Source organism: Cryptomeria japonica, chromosome 6 (genome assembly GCF_030272615.1).
Source record: "Cryptomeria japonica chromosome 6, Sugi_1.0, whole genome shotgun sequence".
Taxonomy (NCBI): Eukaryota; Viridiplantae; Streptophyta; class Pinopsida; order Cupressales; family Cupressaceae; genus Cryptomeria; species Cryptomeria japonica.
In genome coordinates, this window is record NC_081410.1 from 414,393,662 (window position 1) to 414,402,033 (window position 8,372).

Genomic DNA, 8,372 nt, shown 5'->3' on the forward strand with positions numbered 1-8,372 from the left:
GTAAGTAAACTTTTACAATTTGTTATGTAAGGATTAATAAATTTAATTTGGTTAATGATGAAGATCACATAATGTTTACTATGTGACTGAATGGTACAATATTATTTTTTAAGATTTTTTGGTAAAATTTAAGATAATGAGGAATATAGAATATAATATATTATTATTATAATTCTTTGATTTCTTATTAAAAACAACAAATATGAATACAAGACACTTTGTAACTCTCAAGGCTTCTTGTAAGTAACTAGCCACCCTCTTAGATAAGTTTGGTTTGATAGTTCTGTTTTGGATGTTGCTTTCTGATTCTAATCCTCTTAGAATCATTTTGTAAAGGGTTTCAGGGCCCCTTCAAAACCTGTTTTTGCCTTAATCTAAAACAATCCCCCAAACAATCCTAATTCCAATGAGCTTCATTTTAAATAACATGTTTGAATGCTTAGTTTAATAGTGTTGTATAAACATACTTTGACCTAGGATTACACTTGCTCTCATGATTTAGAATATCTCATAAATGAAATTTAGATTTAGTATATTTAACAATAAGCTATACAGTATTAGATTTACATTCAAATAGACATGAGTAGAAAAATGAAAAGAAATGAGTAGAAAAATAATAAATTTTATTTTACATGTTTATTCTATTTATTTTACAACATTATTTGAGTAGCATATCAAATAGATATGAGTAGAAAAATATATATATTTTTAATGATCATTTAGGTGTTCATATATTTATCTATTATATTGTTTCCACAGCGATCTAACTCGAAATTATCTCAGTGGTTCAATACCAGCAGATCTAGGATCTTTGGCCCATTTGAATTCCTTGTAAGATCTATACTTAATTTAAAATTTGTAGTTGTCACTTTATAGTGAGTCATTTTTTAGGATTTTAAAACTATATCTCATAATTTATATTATAAATAATGTTAACAAACTATAGATTTCATGTTAGACTTACTATATTATTATCTATTTTTTAAAGATCTCTAAATATAAATCGACTATCGGGTCAAATTCCAAAGGAGCTTGGAAAGCTTGGAAGTTCAATGCTCACACTGTAATATTTCTACTTTACCTTTTATTTATGAATATATATTCTCCATTGAATATAGATAATAAAAAAATAATTTTATCTATATATTTAATAGGGGTTTTATTTCAAACAATCTATCTGGAGAACTACCACAAGAATTTGCGAATTTGAGTAAGCTTCAAAAACTGTAAGTGTTCGATAACCTTTCTTCAACATTTTTTATCATACCTTTAAGAATTCCAAATAACTAGTTTCATTAAATTTGTTGTGGATATTGTGATTGGTTTTGAATCAATTTTTCCTTAAAACCATTATTTGTTACAATTAAATTGAAGTCTACTTGAGATGTATATGACTTTGACCTAAATCATGGATTCAAATAATAGAACATATGCATGTTGTGATTTTTCAATTCATAATTTGATAATTATCCAGGTTTTGGAGAGAGAAATCATTGTAGGCTTAAAAATTTTATTTTTTATGTTTTAAGATGGTGATAGTTGCACCTTTAAAGGTTACACTCATTTTTATGTATATCCATTTTTAAACATCAAACATTGAATAGGATCTATGATATGATAAAATATATAATCAATTGTAGTAGCAACTAATGTGCTACCACCACATCCAAAACTGATATATTTCCATTGAATTATGAATCAATTAACGTAATGATAATTGCTTTTTCTTGGAAAAAATAATAATCACAAGTATTTAATTTTTTTGATGAATAGGCATTTTTCATTAAAAAATAATTAAAAGTACACTATCTACAAAAAAGATAGGGGGATGCGAGATCACCCCTCAGGAATCATAAGGGCAACACCTACAATTAGCACTATAATATAAAAAAACACGGGCAACACCTAGGAACAAAAAATAACTAAAAATAATCTGCTAAGCAGCTAAAGCAGTGGTAGTAGGAGGCGGTGGTGGATCATGATCATCCTAGGGACCTTATACATCAATGAGATCAAGGTTGTCATTTGGGAAGGACCACCCTTCATCAATAGCCATCTCTTCATTCTCCTTCTCCTCTTTGACTAGGGAAATGGCCAGAGCAAGCCACATGAACCCTTTGGAAGAGTTAGACCAAGTATTATCACTTCTGATATTAGGCCATCCAGAACCACCACTAGCAGAAAAGTCAGCACCCATCGTACCCCACCCGAAGGCAGAGCCACCATGTGTGTGGCATCGATTGCAGTTGATGCCACTATCGGATTGGTGGTGAGGAAACTAGGTTCATGGGGGCTATGAACGACAAGCAGAGGAGCTACGACTATGCCATTGGCCCTAGGGAAAAGAACTATCATGGGGTGAAGAGAGGTCATGGGAGGTATAAGGGTCTGAAGGAACTCATGCCAACATACAAGGGACATTTCTGCAATGGTCTAGGATAACTTGCAAGTGGGCCACCTCAAGTGCAACCTTGTTGGTTTGCACTTGACTCTGAAGCATCACATTATCAAACAAATACACCCTTTAGTAAAAAATGAAACATGAATATCAATAGAGCAGTGAGAAAATAAAACAAACATTTCTATCCTTCCATAATGTGAAGCAGATTTCCACCCTGAAAGCATGCCAAATTTGTGTGAATTTGAAGAGAATTCGAGAGGAGTCCCCCAAAATAGCCATATGCCAAGTGAAATCAGAAAGGCTTAGGCCGAAAAGTATTTCCAATTCAACAAATGCTGAGCTTGGCAGCATAACTAGAAAAGGTGAGTGAAAGATTCCGATTGACCACAAAATGGGCAACGAGGGTCAAGAACTCCCAAGTGTCGCAACCGAGCTCCCAATGACAAGCCTTGGAAAAGAATACACTAGGTAAAGCGATCCATCTTAGGCTCAACAATGGAAAACCAAATAGTTTGAAATCTGTGATGCCATATGTGCTATGGCGATTGCAAATGCCTTGAAATATTCAAAGCCGGGACCATAGGCAAATGAGGCATGAGCCACTGGTAACCCAGCAAGGGCTTATATAACAAAAGGGCGTATTGGGAAACCAACACCAATATTTCCATTAGGGTTTGATAGAATGAATGCTTAGCTTTTGTAGCATATTCAGAGGTAGAGCTGACAAGACAAGGTCAAATGTTTGTTGATTTGGTCGAGCGAGCCGAAACTAGACTTGCATGTCCTCCCAAGAAAAGAGTTGCATGGTAGCTCTGGAGAAAAGTCCCTAGGGGTGCGAATGCCACATTTGTGAAAACAGAGATCACTAACCCTAGGAATGCAGGCTAAAGGAAGCCCTTGAATATGAAAGAGTGGTGATCACCAAATATTATGTTGATTGAAAGAAAGACCATCCCTAAATACAACTTCATCCTAATGAAGCCAAGGTTTGATAGCTTCCCAAGCACACCAAATGCTTTTGGCAACAAAAGTGCCTTGAATATGCACTCTATCTTTCATGTCAAGAGGGTTTGAAGATGATCCCCTTCCATGAAGGCCTATTAGCCGATTATCTAACAGAAATGCACTGTCTAAGAAGAACTTTCCAGGCTTCATCACCAGTGATGGCCTAAATGACCCAATTGGTGCATAATCAAAGACCCTACTTTTGGGTTGAAATATGGCCAAGACCTCTAGACTCCCTGGGGAGACAACAATACTCCTAGGCGACTTTGTGAAAGTCTAGATGGTTTGCTGCCAAAGCCTACAAAAAATCCTGAAGAAGATTCTCAAGCTTACTATAAGAATCTTTCGAGGGGGCCCAATAAGAAGAATAGTACACATGGGTAGCAAAAAGAATTTTAGAACAAATTTAGAATTTACCAGCCAACTAAAGTGGATTACTAATCCAAAAAGTCAATTATTTGTTGATTCTGGTGAGAACCGCATTCCACAAGTCAATAGGAGAACCCTGGAAGGCAAAGGGAATGCACACAAATCAAAATATTTCCCCAATGCTGAATCCATTTCTGCCCATATTGGAGAAGCCAATTGGGGACTAAGAGAAAGGATTGTATATAATAGTAGGTTTTGTGCCATTGAATCACCAACCCAGAAGCCAAATAAAAAGTATCAAGGCATTGCAAATATTCATGAACATTATCTTCATCTTTAATAAGGGTGAGAAAGGATTCATCTATAAAATGACCATTGACAAGCCAAGAAGGTGACTCAACCAGGGAAGTCCCCCTAATGCGCCCAATATTAATGGTAGTTGTGATTAGGTAACCAAAACCTTTAGTAGCCAACACATATAAAGAGGGAGCCAACAAACAACCTTAGTGAATGGAGTGAAACAATGACAAAGTCAAAGATTTTCGATCATTGATGGTGATACAAGATGAGGCATCTCCAAAGAGAATTTGCATTGATCGAATGAACTGATATCCAAACCCTAAGGCCTAGAGCATAACAAGAATAAAAGGCCATTCAATACAATCATACGCTTTAGAAAAGTCTATCTTGACAAAGACGACATTCTGTTTAGAGCGGTGAGCCCACTCCATAACTTCCTAAACAACAATGATATTATCCAGAATGAATCTAGACTCGATAAAACCTGTCTACTCAGGTCTACCAATCTAAGGGAGGAGATGGTGAATCTCGAGAGCCGATGCTTTAGCAATGATCTTATAAGAGACATTGAGTAAAGTGGTGGGATGCCAATTATAGATATCCTCAAGGTCCCCTGCCTTAGGGATGAACTTGATGTTCCCTTTGTTAATAAGTTGACTTAGAGATTGAGAATGCAAAGCTTCAAGATAGACTTTATGGAGGTCAAATCCAACACAAAGCCAAAGGGTTTTGTAAAATTCGAAGGGGAAGCTATCACAACCCGAGGCCTTGTCATCAGCCATAGAGAAAATAGCCTCCTTGAGATATTTAAGGGTTAGGGTTTAATCACAAAAAGTCTTTTGAGACACAGATAATCGAGAGTGAACAACAAAGAGACATTCCCTCAAGTCCCTCTCACATTTAGGAGAATTTCCATGAGTAGAAAATACCTTCTCATAATGTCTGACAAAGTCTTGAAGGATATTCAGGAGCTTAGAGAACAACATTTGGCCATATTTAATGTGCTTAATACCAAGTGAGGAATTATGACCTCTGACGGCCAAGAAAAATTATTTGGAGGCATGATCTCCCACTTTAAGATAGTAAAGCCTAGCCTTGATTTTGGTACCACAGGTGACATAGCTATCAACAAGTTGTTTCTAGTGCTTGAGTTGAGAAATTTGAACCTATAATGCAAGATAGAAGGGGTGAGTGGTGAGAGCTTCTATGTCATGACACAGGTCCAGAGTATTGGCGTCATAGGACTGCGAAAAAGACACTACTAGGTTTCTTCCATAGATGCAAAGAAAGTGAGCCGTGCATTGGATAGCATCATTACACCATGTAATCGAGTCAGAAAGATGAGTGGGATGACTTTCCAAGTTCCAAACCTACTAAATGTGGGCCGCCAGAGTAGGGTGATTTAGTAGAGAATTATTTAGAAAAAAAAGAGATTTGAAAGGCCAAACACGATCCACTTGCCAATTAATGGAGAAATTTATGGGGAAGTGGTTTGACAACATTACCTCAGGCAGAGGTAAAAATAGAAGCTCTTGGTTATCTCCAAAAGAGAAAAAAATGAGCTGTGATCATGGCATGATCAAGTCTTTTATGAATTTTGTCAATAATTTCCTAAAAATTACTCCGTCTGCCATACACCCTAGAGACAAAGGTGGTTGGTATTGGGATAAAAAAGACCCAATTTATTATGCTTGTAAAACTAGGCTTCTCTCTCCCTAGTTGTCCATTGAAAAGGAAAAATACCTTCCTTATCAAAGGCCACCTCAACCATATTACAGTCACCACACAAAACCCAAGTAGTAGGTGACAATGAATCCACAATCCATCGCCAAAGGTGAGATATTTCCACAATATCATTGGGAGCATAAACATTACTGATCCCAAAGGAATGATTTTCAATTAACATGAGGACCACAACCAATCTCTGAGTGGGGTTTGCTCCATGGTTCCCAATAGAGGACTCCTAGCATGACGAGAGAAGAGTGACAACACTTCCTCAACCAACTCTGTGATCTAAAGCAAAAACTAAGCCATTTGGCCAAATAACATGACATGTAGCAGTAATTATGAAAACAATAATTTTAATCTCTTGAAGACAAAAAATATCAATACTAGGATATTTCAAATGAGTATCCCGTGCACAAAATACATCTTGAAAAGGTTAGAAAGACCTCGAACGTTCCAAGACATGAAACTCATGATTGAAAATCATGCATGTTATCCTCATCCTCAAGAGAGGAGAAACTATTTTGCAAAAAATCTTCTGACTAGAAACCCAAGTGCGGAACCACTTGGTACTTTTCAAGAGCTCTGTCACCATCCTCAACACACCCAAAAGGGCTATGAGAGTTACACAAATAGGATGTCTCAGCTGAAATAAGAGAAGTAGGTAGGGGGTACGAACCTAACAAGAGCGAGCACCACTAAAACCTAAAGGCTACTTTCCCTGTAAAATAGGGTTTAAAATTGGCTATTGTGGTGGTGATGGTTGTGGCTATGACTACAGTTGTATCTATGACTGTGAAGAAACTTGGGGTTGTGTTTGAGTAACAACAAAGTTTTGTGGATTTTGAGAAGAGGGCTGATCCTTTGCAAACAATTTTAGTCCAACCCTCCTTAGTTTTAGGAGCTTTAGAATGAGGAGGAGCAACCTACTTGGGAAGAGATGTAGCTCTTGGAGTAGCCAAAGGAAAGTCCTTAATCTTAAGCTTTGAAGATTAGCACCAAAAAAAATAATTGGGAAAATTTAGATAGGTTACTCGTTGAGAGTAACACAAACCTCCTATATGGATATTTATAGTCTCTTTGAGGTCTTGAGACAAAAATAGCCAACAAGGCAAAGGGAGACTAGGAAAATCAATCTAGATTGGGACTTTAAGCTTCTTGTCATCAAAGATAGTAAAGTCTTGTGACCATGGTTGAAAAACAAGTAAAGAGGACCAAACAAACCAAGGTCCATGACATAATATCACACACATGGGTGGAATTGGTAAAGTGAAACAAAAAAAAGCCTTTATTGAGATTCTAGATGTCGTCAACCTTGACCCTATGAGGGGCCCAAGCCTTGGTAATCTAGTCATGAAGCATGCTTTCCGGTGGAATCCCCCCAACAAAATAACCTATTAATGTAAACTTTTCAAGCCATTTACAATCGTTTTTAAAGTCCTAATCAGGCAGAACAACATCTAGGGTACCAAAAGGCGTACCTTTTGAAAAAAATTGGGAACAAAGTTCCTGGGCTATTTGTTCATGGGTGTCATTATCACCATATACCAAAAATCCAACTCAAGCATCAATAGTTGGGTTGAGGTTGGACAAGGCCATTAAAATGCTAAAAAATCCCATAATAAATGTAGTAAACGGGAAAACCACAAAGAAACACATAGTACAAATAACAACCATGAAAAACTCCCTCAAATCTCTTTGCTGACTTCAAACCATAAGTATTTAATTTAAAAATATATATTGAGATAGCGATGGTTATATGTATTAAAAGTTTGAGCCACTTGTTTTTAGATCTAATTTCAAGCTAAAAATCATAATATAGGATCTATAATATGATAAAAAAACATAATTGATCACAGTATCTCTTCGTGTGTGCTACCATTACATAAAAAAATGATGAAGTCTCATAAACTTATGGTTCTTCATAAATTGAAAAATAGAATCAAGACCCACCACTAAGAAAATAAAATATTAATTTTAGTATCCTTAGGTAATGAAAGATTTAGTTTTTCAATATGAGTTGGTTAATTGTGAAAAATATTAGGGTTTCCACCATTAGATGTATGAAAACTGCTAATATTTAGGCATAGGGACCATTGAATTGAAAGAGGGGAGTAAGCTCAATGGATCTAGCCACAAACCAGCAAGGATAAGGACTAATAATTCTATTAGATTTACTAGATTTGATTGGACTGACCTCTTTCAAGTTGAATTGTGAAAATGCTGAAATTAGGGTAAATTTGCTGGAATTGATGTAAAAATGCATGAATAGTAAGCTACAGTCATCAGATCGAGCCACAAACCTATATCTAAGGAATGTAAATTTATTCGAATCTATTTGTAGAAGGAGGTCCTAATTTGTCGGGACCAGGATGGTGGTTGCTCTGGTCCTCCGTACTTAGATCACAACTTCATACTTGTTTTTGCACACACTAGAGAAGGGAAATAGGTTGGGAATAGGGGTTTTCTTTAGGTCAAACTTTGGTTTTGGAATTAACCATGAAATAGAAATGAAATATGATTGAATTACAGTAATGAAAATGTTCTCCTTTTGAGGGAGATGCTGAATAAT

The 8,372-nt window shown here is 36.1% G+C and overlaps 1 non-coding gene across 1 annotated transcript; it reads left to right on the forward strand.

The window, feature by feature from the left end:
- The first annotated feature begins 759 nt into the window (after positions 1-759).
- On the forward strand, positions 760-1,267 carry LOC131039358 (uncharacterized). Its single transcript, XR_009372800.1, has 3 exons — positions 760-831; positions 989-1,063; positions 1,155-1,267. It is a non-coding gene; the product is annotated as an uncharacterized LOC131039358 (transcript).
- Positions 1,268-8,372: the final 7,105 nt, after the last annotated feature.